This window comes from Pinus tabuliformis, chromosome X (genome assembly GCF_031772625.1).
Source record: "Pinus tabuliformis cultivar Carrire ecotype Pingquan chromosome X, CPIR1, whole genome shotgun sequence".
NCBI classification, from domain to species: domain Eukaryota; kingdom Viridiplantae; phylum Streptophyta; class Pinopsida; order Pinales; family Pinaceae; genus Pinus; species Pinus tabuliformis.
The window spans coordinates 1,336,898,631-1,336,915,860 of NC_142308.1; the positions used below are offsets into that span (position 1 = coordinate 1,336,898,631).

Below are 17,230 nucleotides of genomic sequence, written 5' to 3' on the forward strand. Positions count from 1 at the left end.
CTCCATAAGAAAATCCAAGGAGAAAGAAGCAACTGACCTTGAGAGCTTGACTCGCACTATAAATTCTCTATCCAAGGAGTTGGCAGAATTGAAACAAAGGTCAAGAGAGACCACCGTGATCAATAAGCCTCCCAAATTTAACTTTCTAAGAAGCAATACCAACTCTAGCAGCAACAACAACCAAACGACTAAGTTCGTGCAAAGCTCAATGTGGTGCTGAATGTTGAGAGTATGGGCATGGAATAGTAATGTTCATTTAATCATGAATATCATTTAGAAAAGACATGCCCATAATGTAACCACAACATGAACACTCTTGCTGCACATTTTATTGATGCAATGTTTTTTGATGAGCAGACTGAGCTTGTAGAAGAAAATGAAGAAACTGCTATGACCGAAGAATCTCCAATCATGCGGATGCAGTGAAAAAATTTAGTTGTGTACTCGCAGCTAGAAAAAGAATTTCCAAAAAGAAACAATTGAGTGATGTCCTGACCCAGAATAATAAGAACCAGTATAATTTGAGGAGCCAAGGACTAGCCACCAAACAAGAGTCTATGAAGCATAAATTGAAAGGGAATTTGTTAAGGAAGATCAGTGTGCCTGTCAACTAAACACATAACACTCAGAGTAAGTCTAGAAATGTAGTTACGACGAAAATTACTTCTGCTAGTAGTAAGAGTAAATCCATCACTCTGGAAGTAGCATATAAGCCAACTTTGCTAGAAACTTCAACAATGTCTCATGCACTGGAATATAACATAGTTGAATATATGAAGAAATCTTGTGAGAATATTTAACTTTTTTAACTAACAAAGATGGTGAGCCATTGAGGATTGCTTTCCCATGCACTCGAACAATTTTCTTCATGTAAAGATGCTTCTTCACAAGAAGGGATCTGGTACGTCCTCTGGTTCTCTCACATCTTTACTTAATGCTTTAATGTTAGATGCAAAAACACTCTACCCTCCATTTCTGTTAAAGTTTGAAATTTTTAATTATAATGTGCATAATTTCTTAGTTGATTCCGGTGCATCTGTAAACATATTGCCTTTATTAGTAGCAAATAAAATCAATGAAAAATGGGATAAAATAGATGCATAGTTCATTCGGATAGAAAAGGTTCTTGTACATGCAATTATTAAACTCAGAAATGTGCTTATATGCTTATCATATGACCAACAAGTTCAACAATGTATAGGCATAGTAATTATGGACATTCTGGAAGCATACAGTGTATTGTTGAATAGAGAGTGGTGGAACAAATTACAGGGGTATTTTGTGAGGAAATGGTCACATTTGTACAGTTGGTGGTAGTAGTAATAATAGTACTAGTGTAACACATAGTCCTTGTTGTTAGGGTCGAACCCTAACCCCTTTATTTATGTAATAACCCCAATAGGGTAGAGTAACAGTCATAGTTAGTTAAAGAGTCAATAAAGCCCATATTAATAATTGTAAGTGGTTAACCCGCATTTAAGAAAGGGAGCACAATTAGTTGCAAATGGGCCATAATTAATAAATAAAGTGGTTAACCCATGTTATGCAAAGGACCACTAGTGATTAGGTTGTTGAAGGTCATTTCGCTATAAATAGTTGTAGTTAGAAGGGCAAGATCGTCGAGTCTTATTTTGTAATCTAACTTTGCTCTGCTAGAAGTTTCCCCCTCGAAGGGGCAAGTGAAGATTGCTTTTATATTTGATTAATAAAATACTTACTGTTTTTCTCATTTTATTATGTGTTCTGGGTTGTATTTCTTCACATATTTGGTATTCTAGAACTTCTCGCAGGTCAAGAGCACTTTCAAGGGCTTTGGTACCTCCATTTTTGCAGAATTTTGTTTTAGGCTAATGACGTGTTTAGGTGTAATTAAACCAAGAGATCTATCATTGAGCATACAAGCCTATGGATTTGGGGAGGAATGCACAGAGGAAATATAAGAGGTGGTAACACTTGTTGGACTCCCTTGTAACCCCTGTGGGTACCCCTTTGAGTAGCAGCGTATTAGACAGAACCATGCATAGACTGCACTTCCACATACCCTCTAGATATATCGGAAGCCCCTTAAGGTCACCTAAAGCCTCGCCTTAGATAAGCCGTCGGCCATCTTGCAACTAGAGTACACTAAGAATAACACTCAGCGAGATTACTCGGGTGTACGATCGGGTAGTCGGTAGTACGACTAAGGGTATGGTTGATCCTCCTTAGTTAGTGCCCTAAGAGATTGAGTCGAGTACTATTGTTGGACCCTTATGTATATTACAATCTATAACACCTAACACACCTTTGTGACCATAGTTCCCTCAGCTCTCTGAAGTTTTCCCATTATCTTATCTGCCAGATCAGATCCACTAGTTGGGGTTCTACTACCGTAGTACAATTCAGATCTAGCAGTTGGGGTTCTTTCACCACTACACCAATCAGATCCACCAGTTGGGGTTCTACCACCGCAGTAAAAATTTAGATCTAGCAGTTGGGGTTCTATCCCCGCCGCACTAATCAGATCCACCAGTTGGGGTTCTACCGCCACAATACAACTCACATTCATTAGTTGGGGTTTCGCAGGTAGATCTGATGCTCTACACAACGAAGCTTGTTGTTGGTATAGTTTGGGCTCGATTTCCATAGGAAATACTTACAATAGACTTAGCCTATAAGATTCAGGACGACAAGCTGATTGCAGTCATACCATTCACTTGTCATCCTCATTTTTTAGAGTGGTCCCAAATTTTTTCAGAGTGACTTCAAGTGACTGAGATCATTGTATGGTAGAAAACAGAGCTCAAGTCATGGCCAAAGAGAAGATCAAGTTCATTAAATCAAGGTTGGATTTTTTCAAGGAACAACTGGACGACATTTCAAAATCGCTTCAACTAGTCACCAAGAGCATGATGGGGTATCATCAGGAGGCGCATAGTATTGATGACCACCTCGAAGGAGAATCTAGCCATCATATTCACTTCCATGGAAATAACCAACATTCCCACCCTCGGCCACACAAGCTAGACATGTATAAATTTGATAGCTCTAATCTGGTAGTATGGGTAGCACAAATGGAACAATATTTCACCCTGAATGATATCCATGATGATCAAACTAAACTATGTGTGGGGCCTTTACTTGGACCAATAATTATGGAAATGGTGGTAGTGGCATGTGAAATGTTATCCTGAGAACATAATGTGGCAGGTGTTCTCAAAAGCCTTTTGTGATTTCTTTGACCAAGAATAATTTTTATTGGGCTGTCTCACTAATCTCTGACAAATAGGCATACTAAAAGACTACATTGCAGCCTTTGAGACATTGGCCTTCAGAACGAAAGATCTAGGAGATGAATTCTACTTGGAGTGTTTCATCAATGGTCTTGAAGAAGCCATCCTAGAACATGTCCGAATGCACCACCCACCTACATGGATAGATGCTTGCAAAAAGGCTGTCGAGGAAGAACTTGACTTAGATGCCCAGTCTACTCATCCAAATTTCCTAACCAAGGGGCATTCCACATAGGCTTTGGGCCCTACCCAAACAATTAAGGTTTAAAACATTTCTCCAACATAAATGATTGAAAGAAGAAAACAAGGATTTTTCTACTACTGTGATGACAAATACTCCCCCAGGCATAAATGCAAGGAACCCAAATTCTTTAAAATTGATGTTCCTGCTCACAGCTCATCTAATGAAGCCCTACCCCTTGGGGGTCCAAAGGACAAAGTTGAGGAAACCCAATAGGAAGATGATCTCAGAACTATGCCAGATGAACCAGATATCTCACTACATGCTTTGGTGCTCATTTCTACACCCCAAACTCTCAAAATTAGAGTCTTTCTTAAACATCACCCTCTAGTATTATTGATTGATAGTCGCAACACTCATAACTTTATCCATAAGCGAGTCGCCGAAGATGTTTATTGTTTTGTAAGGGAAGTCTCTAATTTCCAAGTACTTATTGCTGATGGGGGGATAAAGAAATGTGAAGGCTGCTACGAAAATATTAAACATCAGATGGGAGAATACCACCTAAAGACCCATATGTTTACGACTAACATGGGCGGTTGTGACATTATCTTGGGTGATGAATGGATTCACACACTAGACCCAATCACAATGGATTTCCAGGAGTTATATATGAGCTTTAAGGGTAAGGGCCACATTCATACACTCCGTGGACTCCAGGAAGTTGCTCCTTCTATCATTAGCTCACATCGAATGGAAAAGTTGTTGTAAAAGGGCCATCATGGATTCATTGCCTAGTTTAATGCCATCCAATCCATAGAATCTACTACTCTTCATATTCATCCTGAGATGCAATAGGTCTTAAACCACCACCAATATGTATCTGACAAACTTGAAGAGCTTCCACCCTTTAGAGGTGAACATCATCATAACATCACTTTGGTCCCAGGGGCCCAACCACCTAATGTGTTCCCATATTGATATCCTTTCACCCAAAAGAATGAAACTAAAAAAATCATCAAGGAACTCCTTGAAGTAGGTGTTATTCATACTAGCATCAGTCCCTATTCATCACCAATGGTCATGGTGCTAAAGAAAGATGGGGAATGGCACATGTGTTTGGACTTTCGTGGCCTCAACAAGCTCATTGTCAAAGAAAAATTCCCTATTCCTATTGTTGATGATCTACTTGATGAACTACATGGTGCTCAAATCTTTACGAAGCTAGATCTTTGCTCAGGCTATCACCAAATACGCATGATGAAAGTAGACATTCCCAAGACTGCTTTCTAAACTCATGAAGGCCATTATGGATTCTTGGTCATGCCATTTGGTCTCTATAATGCTCCATCTACTTTTCAAAGCCTCATGAATCACCTATTGTAACCATATATCTAAAATTTTGTCCTCGTTTTCTTTGAGGACATTCTCATCTACAACCTTACCTGGGAAAAACATCTTCATCATGTAGACCCGATCTTGCAAATGCTCCGAAATCACAAATTATTTGTCAAATTGTATAAGTGCTCTTTTCTCATGGAAGAAGTCAAGTATTTGGGACACATTGTGGGTTGTCAAGGTGTCAGGGTTGATCCCAAAAATATATAGGCAATGCAAGATTGGCCCCAACCAAAAAACTTGAAGAGTTTGAGGACATTCTTCGATATCACTAGCTACTATCACAAATTTGTCCGTAATTATGGTCGCATTGCTAGACCCCTCACCGACCTTCTCAAGAAAAACTCATTCCTCTAGACTGATATAGCACAACAAGAATTTGTGGCTCTCAAACAGGCCATGTTTTCCACCCCAGTATTGGCACTACCCGACTTCACCTAATCTTTTTTGATTGAATGTGATGCTTCAGGTATTGGTATTAGTGCTGTGTTAATGCAGGAGGGTTGACCCTTGGCTTTCACCAGTGAATAATTGGGTGGGAAACATCTGGGAAAATCTACCTATGAGAAAGAGATGATGGCCATCTTACATCCAGTAGATACCTGGCAACCATACTTATTGGGGCAACATTTTCAAATCCGCACAGACCATTAAGGCGTCAAATATTTTTTGGAGCAATGTTTATCATTGCCACAGAAAAATAAAAGGCTGGCCAAAATTTTGGGATATGATTATGAGATAATTTACAAGAGAGGGGATGAAAATGTAGTAGAGAATGCTTTATCGCGCCAATTTAAGGATGAAAACACCCTGGTATCAATCTCTCTTCCCATACCAAATTGGATTGAAGAAGCCTGCAAGTAATGGTTTTCATACCCCTCTATCTCCCAACTCATTAATAACTTGAGAGGAGATCCTAATTCCTCATTTGGCTACTCTTGGAAGGATGATATTCTTCGCTACAAGGATCGAGTAGTTATATCACCAAAATCCACCCTCAAAACTCACATTTTGGCAGATTTGCACTCATCTTCCACTGCGGGGCATGCGGGCTTTTAGAAGACTTATGCTTGCACTCGTCGTTCTTTCTTTTGGACGGGCATGGAAAATGAAATTCTTACTTTTATATCTGAATGTGATGTGTGTAAGTGCCACAAAGGGGAAACAATCAAGTTACGAGGAACCTTACAACCATTTCCAATCCCTGTCTCCATCTAGATGGATGTTTCTATGGATTTCATTACTGGTCTCCCAAAGTCAGGCAAAAAATCCATCATCATGGTGGTTGTGGACAAACTTTCTAAATATTCTCATTTTTTCACTCTACCCCACCCATTTACCCCCCACTTTGGTGGCTCAAGCTTTCATGGACTAGATTTGAGACTGCATGGCATGCCAACATCCATTGTGTCTAATCGTGACCCTACATTCACTAGCAAATTTTGGCAAAAATATTTCAAGCTACAAGGCACCCAACTCCAACTAAGTATTGCCTATCATCCCCAAACTGATGGTCAAACTGAAGTAGTGAATTTTTTTTTGGAGATATACCTAAGGTGCTTCACTTCTAAAAGGCAGCATCAATGGGTATAGTGGCTACTTTTAGCTGAATGGTGGTATAATACTAACTATCATGAAGCCACTAAGATGACTCCATATGAAGCAGTGTATGGCCAACTCCCACCTTCACCTATTTCTTATATCCCTGGATGATCTAAGGTGCAAGCAGATGATCAACTCCTATAGAACCATGTTGTCATGCTAGCTCATCTCAAATATAATATCCATCAAGCTCTGAATTGAATGAAGCAATAGGAAGACCAACATCATTTAAAGTGCACATTTCAAGAAGGGGATCAGGTATTACTGCAGAAACAACCATATAAGAAAAGATCGTTCAAAGGAAAGGGCTATCAGAAACTAGATCCAAAACTTCAGCGCATTGGGGTAGTAGCCTACAAGCTAGCCTTGCCACCAAATTCAAAAATCCATCGAGTGTTCCATGTATCATGGTTTAAGAAAGTGGTGGGATTGCAGAATTCAAACCAGTCTACTTGAATTGGATGAGGAAGGTTCACCCTGGCTCCAACCTGAACAGGTCCTCGATACTCTTGAAAGAAATCTATTTGGCTGCACAATCAAGGAAGTCCTCGTCAAGTGGAAAGACACCTCTCTAGAAGATGCGACCTAGGAACCAACCACGATTCTTTAGTAGTTTTCACAGCTTCAACCTTGAGGACAAGGCTGCTTTTGATGGGGGAGGGCATGTTAGGGTCCAACCCTAACCCCTTTATTTATGTAATAAACCCAATAGTGTAGAGTCATAGTCATAGTTAGTTAAAGAGTCAATAAATCCTGTATTAATAATTGTAAGCGGTTAACCTACATTTATGAAAGGGACCACAATTAGTTACAAATGGGACATAATTAATACATAAAGTGGTTAACCCATGTTATGCAAAGGACCACTAGTCATTAGGTTGTTGAAGGTCATTTAGCTATAAATAGTCGTAGATATAAGGGAAATATCATCGAGTCTTATTTTTTAATCGAGCTCTACTCTGCTGGAGGATGCCCCCTAGAAGAGGCAAGTGAACATTGCTTTTATCTCTAAATAATAAAATACTTGATGTTTTTCTCTTTTTATTTTGTGTTCTGGGTTGTATTTCTTCGCATATTTGGTATTCTAGAATTTCTCGCAGGTCAAGAGCATAACACTCGTACATATGATGTATGGACATTGTATTTTGATGCTTCCAAAACACAGGAGGGCTCTGGAGCTGTTTATGTTTTAGTAGACCCGTGACAGAGGAAACATCTGATCCCCAATTGATTAGAATTTGAGTGCACAAACAAAACCGCAGAATATTAAGGACTCATCTTGTGTTTGCAAAGAGCCATTGACCTCAATGTTGTAGTTCTCAAAGCAGTAGGTGACTCAAAAATTGTCGTATGACAGATATGTGATACTCTACACAATGTGTCACGTCATCTCAATAGTTACCAACAAGAGATATGGCATTTGATATCACATTTCCAAGCATTCAATATTATTTATGTTCCTAGATTATGCAACGCAACTACGGATGTAATGGAAAATGTTGTTGCTAGGTTGTGACCACTTAAGGATGGTTTTTATATAGAGATTCTTCATAAAAAAATTTCCCATGACAACACCACTAACTTAAATGTTTCCAATGATGACCAACAAATATTTCACTTCATGGAAAACACTGATGTATTCATGGACACAACTATCAATAAAGACGAGGAAAAGAAAGCATTGTAGGATGTATCTTGTGCAAGAAAAGAGAACCCCATGCCAAAAAGTGTGTATCACTGGAAAAGTTGTATGACTTGTAGAACTGATTCTAAAGGCCAACCAATGCAAAAACTCATAGTTCGACGCTATGGCATGAGCAAGTAAATCTTGGGACCAAAAAATATCTGAAGTTTGTTAATATTGGTACTTGATGCACACTATAGGAGAGGCAAGCTTTCATCCACCTATTCAAGTAGTACTGAGATGTATTCACATGGACATATTATGAGCTCAACTCTTATGACACATGAATAATCTAGAATGTGATTCTAATCGAAGAAGGGGCCAAGCTGTTTAAACAAAAGTTGTGGAAGGTACATCTAACGTTTTAGCATTTGATTCAAAAGGCATTGAGGAAAATTTTGGATGCTCGACCCATATACAAAGTGCGACATTATACCTAGGTATCAAACTTGGTCATGGTGAGGAAACATTTATGGGAAATCTAGTTGTGCGTTGATTTCCACAACTCGAATTGAGCCTTGTGGTGAGACTTGGTGTTGCACCAAGAGTGTTGCAACTCCCAAGTGCTCCTTAAATCTATTTATCAAACTAGGGATTGTATAAACTTCAAGGTGACAGTGCTATATGCACAGTAGATGGGATTCTACTCATTCCACCCTCAACTAATACATCTGATAAATAGTGCTCCAAGACCATTCCTCCTACTAAATTAAAATGAAAGCTAGCTAATGACGATGCAATTAAGAAGCTAACTTAAAGTATGAAAATGAAAATGTTATTAACTTCAAATTTCAAACAATATTGAAATAATTCATGAAATAGAAAGAACTAAACTACTTATAGAAAGGAAACTGCATTATCTTGCAAACATCTATCTAGTTATCAAATCTACCTGAAAAAAAGAAGCCATTATCTCTTACATAATCTACCAAACTATAATTCAATATTATATGTACCATCTAACTATCTCACACTTGCATGTAAATAAATATTCTATTTTTTCCAAATATGTGATAAGGAAACAAACATTACACTTTTTTGTAGTGACAGAAAAGGAGGGTTTGCAGTGGCCTAGGAGTTTCCCTTGATCATGAAATCACAACTGGGGGGTTCAGTAAAGATAAAAAATAGTGGAAGAAAGAGGTCATATAGGTGTGCTACAAGTGGCTGCTACAAGAGCCTTGTATTGCTGCAGGAGGGCCTGTAATGCTACAAGAGGGTTGTTGAGAAGGCTTAAGAGGTGAAAATGATGGTTTTAGGGTATGGAAAGGTGGATGATGGTTGAGGTAAATGAGTGAAGGGTGTCCAAATCTCCTACCAAAGCTCAGAGCCTTTGGAAACCATAGGAAAATGATCTCATGAAATTGATTTTTTTGGACATAATTTGAGGTTCACAAGAGGAGGTAAGCGAATCCAAGCTAGAGGTGGATAAGATGCCCTTACTTGAAGACCCAAGCAACCCTACAATCATCACATGCATACACCAATTTATCATTGACAAAATGAAACAACTAGTAGTGGAAAAGATGAGTTGAATTGAAATGCTATCTCATCTATTCCAGAACTCTAATCTAGTGAATAAACCAACTCCTAATCTATAACAATCACATGCAAAATAATATGACTAACACAAATCTTCTTCCAAGAAATCATAAACATAATACTTTTCTTACTATGGTTCCAAATCGTTCTATTCATGCTCCCATTTGAGAGATGAGGTAGAGGATGCAATCACAAAGTTTGATGGATTATTGTCTATTGAAATGTAAGAAACTAAGCAATACTTTGAAACTAAAAGAGATGCAAGTACACAAGAGGGACCTAAGCTACTGGGTTGGGCCCAAACCCAAGAGCCTCAACCCTCTGAAACTAACTCAGTGATAAATCAACAAGCAACTTCTCATTATCATTGAATCACTGTCTAATACATCAAATAACAATCAAATAAGAGTTACAAGTTCCTGAGCCCAATAGCCATCTAGCTGAAAACAAAACTTGAATCCTAATGAGCTCTTCTACTTGTTTATCTATACAGGATGGTAGCTACTAGAAACTACCTAGAAAATAGGAATATTTGTCTCCTACAACTCGAGAATGGTGGATGTTGTTCCTCATTACTTTCACTTTCCTGGATGCCAATGACCTCGAGCTAATGTGAGAGAGAGTGTCATGATCTTGAGCTGATTGTGGGAGTTAAGTAGGTGGAAAACCCCCCAGATTCTCTCCTTGATGTCTACTCTAAGAACCTGCATAGAAATCATCTCAAAAATTGCTCTATTTCCTCCAATTAAATTGTATTAGGTTGCATGACATGACAAAATTATTTTATCCTTCTCACTAAGGATAATATAACAAAAAATGTACATAAATGTGAGAAAAAGATCGTTCTAAAGATGGAGGATGGAATCATGACCCTTATAATATAACTATTGATGAGCCTCATCATCACCCCTCTGCTAAAAATGGTTTCTCATCCTTTGAGAAACTAAGTTATCCATGTGCATTGGTGAGCTCTAGTATTTCCGCAATGATGCTGCAACTCCTGGGACTCCCTACTTGACCTTTATCAACCTGGTAGCTCATAACAAACTTGGAAGCGATGGTGCTATATGCACAAGTACTAGCTCTTATTGCAGGCTGTCACTTGATCAGCTAGCATAAGTTCGCTAGGAGCTCAAACCAACTTCTATGAATTCTCAGAAGAAGATTTTAATTGTGATGGATGAAAGCTAACTCAAAAGAGGCTAGTCTACTTGCAGAAAGAAAATGAAATCTGAAAGGAAACACAAACCCTAGCAAACCCTAGTTTTACTGACTAACCCTACTTGTGCAAGAAAAGAGATGTAAACTACTTGAAATGGATGCCATTGACTCTTGAAAAGGTAAAATGCATGTGTTTAAGCTACTTCTGAAGGAAAATATGGAAAAATCATCTTTTTGTATTTTGAGCAATTTTATGCAGAATTATTATGCATGTGTTTTAGCTATTTGTGACTGTGTAGAGGTTTATTGGCGAAAGGAAGTGGAGTGGGAATTTGCAGGAGGTTGGGAAGGTGTGGAGTGGACCTATGGGGTCCCTACCACCCTTCTGGAGATTTCCACCACAATCAGATTTCAAAAAATCGCTCGCATGAACTTCTACAGGAGGCTACAGGGGATCTATAGGAAATTCTACAGGAAGCTCTATAGGAATAGGCCGAAAGTGGCTTTTAGAGGGTTGAAGGTGAAAAACCAGTGGAAAAGTGGAAATGAAGGATGGATAAGGATGTTAAGGGGTCTAGGACATCGTAAATGAAACTCAGGAGTAATGAAGATGGTTGGATTTGTTCAAAGCTGAAGGAAGCAATGTTGCACAAAAATGTAGAAATTAGGGAAAGTATGGGGAATTAGTGAAGGAAATATTGAGAGAGAGACTAGAGCAGGTTGGATGATGGAGGAAGGATATGATGGAATGTCTTATAGGTGTTCTGCACACTTCTTTCCAAAACGGACCCAACTAAAGACTAAGAAAATAGAGATTTATTCATTTTTGACCTAATCTAACCTAGAAACCAAAAAATGATGAACATAACTTTATGGAAAATAATTCATGCAATAAAGCTATGGATACTAAGCAAGAATAGATCTAAGCATGAAAACACAACTGATATCAACTTTTTCAACTCAAAATCTAACACTAACAATTGCATTGGAAGGAAAAAACAATGTTTTTGTGGTAGCAAGTGTGCCTTGGTCTCTATTCATGGTCCCAAGGAGGGATAAAGGAGATCAAGGACTACTTGGTAGCCTTTTTATGGATCTTTTCTATTATTAAACTATCAAATAAACCTAAAGCAAGAACAACTATCTTAATCATCAAAAACAACCTAAGTAACAAAGCAAGATTTAACCTATATAACAGAAATTATTCTATGAATGTAGTAAAAACACATAGAATTACACAAAGGAGGTACTGGGTACTTGGGTTGGGCCCAAACCCAAGAGTTACAACCCCGTAGGAAATATCAGAGCTGGTTCAAAGGTGGATTCATCTTCATTGATTCAAAAAATAATAGTTACATCATAAAACTGTCTGCAAGAAGAAGCTCGAAGATGAGTTGATTACAAGGTTTCACTAAAGTGTGAAAATACACTATCAAATGGCTAAACTACTAAGTCTTGAAGCCTTCCTATTTATGCAAGTGAGGACTCCAAATAGTCCTCCTAAAATTTAGGAGCTTGGCTGCCCAAAACTGCAAATAACAACCACTTCACTAGACCTTCTCGGCTGCCCCTTGAAATCATCTTTGGTTGGCTGTTGAACTCAGAGTTGTTGGTGGAGAACTCAAGGAAGGGGTCATTTAGTGCAGGAGACACCCCTCCTATAAATCCTTAGCTTTGTTTCTTCAAATTTGGCTGCCAATATGCTCATAAATGCCTAGTCTCGGTCCAAACATGTCCACAAATCTGCAATAAACATGTATTAGAATTTGTGGTAAAGTGACTATTCCCATTCACTCAATTAACATAAATATATTCAAAATCATGCATAAAACTATGGAGAATGGTGGATTAAATGAGAATAATAGGCAAAATGAGCCCATATAGTTACCCATTTCTGGGGCTCATCATCATCCAGCTATTGAATGTGTTTCTCATCCTCTAAGCAACTAATCCAGTTCATCATCTTTGATTGCTTTGACTGCCTCTCTGGCATCCCAGGTTTCTGAGGTGATGTCCTCTTCTCTATCATGAAAACCTACCTTTCTGTCCACTTCCTCCCATTGCTTTTAATCCTCTTCTTCCTTGACCCCTTCTAATAGCCCTAGTAGTAGTGGAGGGTTGAACTTAAGGCCAATCCAGTTGGCTTTCAAGTTTTGCATTGATTGTTTGTATAGGGGTACTCTTCTCATAGCCTCCCTCATTCTGGTTGGGGACTGATACTCTCTTATTTTTAGACTATGGGACAATGTATTCCATCTTCTTGTGCAAGCATGAAGGCAGTTATCACCAAACAATCTTTCCATATCTTCAAAGTGAGCAATGGCCTGTGCTTGCCTTTCAACATAGTAAGGTGCAATGTGAGGGTGGTCTACAAGGTGCTGATGGAATATATGAGACTTGAGGGATTTTTTGGTTCTGCCCTTATCATGAGTGGCTCACTTAGCTCCCTGGTCATAATCTTCTGAATCTCTACTGCCCTCTTTTCTTCATTTCTTAACCAAGAAGTGATGGCCATGAGTTGTAGGTCTCCTAATGCAGCGTTTTTGTCACATAGATTCATGTTAGGAAGTGCCAAATTGTTTGAATAGAATTCTGCTAACTTGGCCTTATCTTCAGCTAAGCTACTGTCACACAAATGCATAAACTAATTGTCATTCTGGAATGAGATGGTGCCCCTTTGGGCCAATGTTTTAATTTGAAATTACAACCATTGGTCTTTAAGATATAACGCATAGGATTTAGTAGGTTTCCTACATTGCAAGGCTTCTATTGCCCAGCTGGCCATGCGGGCCATTTGGCCTTCTTTTTCTTGTAACTGCTGTTTTAAAACTTGCACTTCTTCTATTGCCTAAGACTCCTTTTCTTGCAACAATTTTGTTAGCATCCCAACATCAGCTTGTGGCTCTCCTCTTTCTACTATTTCTTAGTTGTTTCCTTGTCTGTTGGAGGACCTTCTTACTACTGTTGCCCTCCCAAAATGGATAGCCTATCTCCCTTATGAACTTCCTATAGCTGTAACTACGTTTTCAGCAGTTCATTCTCTTCCTGTAGCTGGGCTCTTTTACTGCTTTCTATGTGCCTTACAATGGCCAACTCCCCGATTAATTCTCTTAGCTTATCCTCCAAGTGGCCTATGTCCTCAACTCCTTTAGATTTAGCGATTTGCATCAATGTGTGGGTTTTTACCCTTTCTTTTCCAATTCAAAGAATAAAGGAACAACAAATTTCTGTGGGATGATTTTCCCACCCTCTAGCAGATTGTAATAAGAGCCTAAATTAGGCTAAGGGGTTGGTTCAGGTATTTCTTTGGCTTTGCTCCCCCCCTGTGACTATTAGGCTACCTTCTCCTCTAATTTCTCAGTTTCTTTTAACTTGGCTAGAGTTTCCTGTCGAGATGTTTCAACTTCCTGTAAAACTGCCTTTGAGTCCATGAACTTAATTCTCTCTTTCCATGTGGAGGTTTTTGGGCTTTCCTCTTTCATAGGTGATAGATATCTTGGAAGGAGACTCTTCCTTCTTTTTAGTGGGTGTGTCCTCAATGAAAATTGGTTCCTTTGATTGTGGCTAGGGTTTTCCCACTTGATCCTTATGCTTTTTCTGGCTTTAAAATACATGGAGGTTTTCCTTTTTCTTTTTCCTTTTTGTTTTGTAGGTGTGCTTAATGCAACAAGAACATCTGCTGCTTCCCTTGCCAACATTTCAGGGGATGTTTCTTTCTGCTGTTCTTTTCCTTCACTTCCTATAGCCTTGTCTATGTCCACTGTTTTTGCTTGTGTCACTGATATCTTAGGGTGTGTCTTTTCTTTTTCTTGCTGGGTCCCTGCCCTGGTTGTGGCAGTCTTCTTTTGGGCTTTCTTGGCCTTTTTCTTCCCAACCTTTTTCCTTTTTCCCTTCTCTACTTTTGATGTTGTCTCCTTTTCTGCCTTAGGCTCAGAAATCTTGTCAAATTCTTCCTTTTTCCCCTATTTTTCCATTGTTTTGCCCTTTTCTTGAATGTCTTGTGCTCCCTCATCATTGTTCTTCTCCATTTCTTTAGTTTACTCCTCCTCATCACTGCTGGATGGGCTAATGTCCTCAGTCAAAGTTCTGATGTCGTCATCCCTGGATATATTTCTAAAGATTTCCCAAGCTATGGGGATAGTATAGGTGTGTAAGGCATCTTCCACCAACAGTTTTATGAGCCCATGGTGGGCCAACTGATCTGGGACCCATACATTTAGCTTTGTAACACATTCAATTAAAGACTGAAGGAGGAAATATGGGATGCTCAGTTTTCTAGCTGGAGGCATGTCCATCCCATACCTCAATTCATGTAACAACCTGAAATGATAACCATAAATGATGTTGAACCTCCCTTCACATGTGATATACTTCATTATTTGGCAACTGAATTCACTCTAGAGAGGAGGCAAGCTTGTCCTTATGACCCTGTTTTTATCTTCTATAGGATGCTCCTCAGGCAGAAAAAATGTCTTCTTAGCAACTTGTCCCAATGAGTTCTCCTCTTTGTTCCAAGGGAGCCACAGTGGGAGACCGGTAATTCTACTGATGAAATCAGGTGTAAGTTCTAGGATCAAACCCCTAAAAATAACTATGGCATGTGTCTTCGAATGTGGTCTTAGGGACATAAAAAATTCTTCAGTCACCTCCTCATCATATCCCTGAATTTTCTCAAAGAAGGATATCCAATTTTCCCTGGTGAAGAGGGTCACCACCTTAGGGTGCTCATACAATTTGCTAGAGTTTAAGGGTTATTTTCTCATGAATCCTCCTGGCATGGTGTTGAGTGCTTCTTTTTGTGTTTTAACCAGAAAAGAAAATGCTCAGGTGGAAAAAAACAGTCAACACTGAAACAGAGGATAGCTGAATTCGGTTTTTCTGAAACCAAGAAGGAATTCCCCGTGTGCTTCTCCTTACAATATGAAATTGCAATAATTCCCCTATTTTTAAACTTCGGTTATCCTGAATTTGCCTTCTTTTTTTTTAAATAATTTTTTTATTTTTTTTACAGAACAGAGGATAAGGACATAGGTTCTTTTTTAGCAAGTAGATGAAATTTCATTTTTTTCACACACACAGGCTGGCCTCTACTATTGCATGCATCTTCCTTACAGTAGAATTTGAAAAAGGATGAGGAGATTTCGGATGCAGAGAAGAAAACAGAAACTGTGTAGACTCAGGGAAATATGCAGGCATACTTTCACTCTCCTTTTTCAATATGCAGGCAGACTCACTCTCCTTTTTAAATCTAATACCATGTTTAATTCACCACCTTACTCAAACAAGTCATATGCAGAGAGGTTTTCCTGAGCCTACCTCATTTTGAGCTTGAATTTCGATGAAAATCTTGGGTTTTCTTTCTGCAGAGCTGTTCTCTGCCTTTCCTGTAGAAACCTTCTTGTAGAAATCTCTCGGCTTCTGTAGAATGAAACTATGCTCCTGTAGAGCCCGATAGGTGGGAGGTTTTAGAAAAACTGGCAGAAAACTGGTGGAGGATGACTGGTTAGTTGCTCTAGAAGTGGTAGGTGCGTACTGCAGTCGAGGATGTCATGAATGAGAAATGAACAAAGGGTGGCAAAGGCTTCAACTGAGCTATCTTTTAACTACTGGCGTGATCCGTGGTGAGGAGATGAGGTGGCCAGATGGGTACGTTATCCCCATCCAAACTATTTGTCCTACGTCATGGTCATAATGCTTCTACATGCCGTTTGACCACCATCACCTCCCTTACTCCCATTATCCGCCACCACCACTACCAGTCCTGGATGTTTTCTCCTGAATGAACATACCACACGTGCTGGCTGCGTATCTGATCAATAGTTTTGAATTTGATGGGGCTTGTTTGAATTCCACGAGGATGTGTAACGAAATGAGGGTGGCCAGTTAATTAGCCACCGATTCCATTCAATTGTAACCATTCCCATAGTCGTGCAGGCTTGAAATATGATTCATGAAACCAAGGAATAGGTTTAGGCACTTACATACTGTGTCGCGGCCGTGTTATGCATATTTCGGATTTTAGAACCCATTTCTTCACTGCTGTGGCTGCTTGCGCTCTGCATGCTCGACCTCGGGCTTTTACTGATGATCTCACATTCAAACAGAGCTCCTTGCATGTTTCATATGCCCTACTTTGCTGACACTATCTCTGGAGTATGCTTTTCAGAGGGATCAACTGCTACAGGAATCCTGTAGGATTTCTTGTAGCTACTTCTCCTTTTGAAATTCAAGCTAATATCTGAGTAGGGATACAATTGCTGAAGAAGGTGTCAGCTGAAAAGGAATCATAGATGGAAGGTATCCGGTAGGGGTGAGTGAAAAGGCTGCTACTTTGATTTGTCATTAATTTTTTATTTTTTGTTTGTAGTATGAAGGAAACAAAATTTCTGT

At 39.1% G+C, this 17,230-nt stretch overlaps 1 pseudogene; it reads right to left on the reverse strand.

The window, feature by feature from the left end:
- Positions 1-6,622: 6,622 nt before the first annotated feature.
- The window catches only part of LOC149145007 (sucrose synthase pseudogene), a 112,373-nt pseudogene continuing 101,765 nt past the window's right edge, over positions 6,623-17,230 (reverse strand).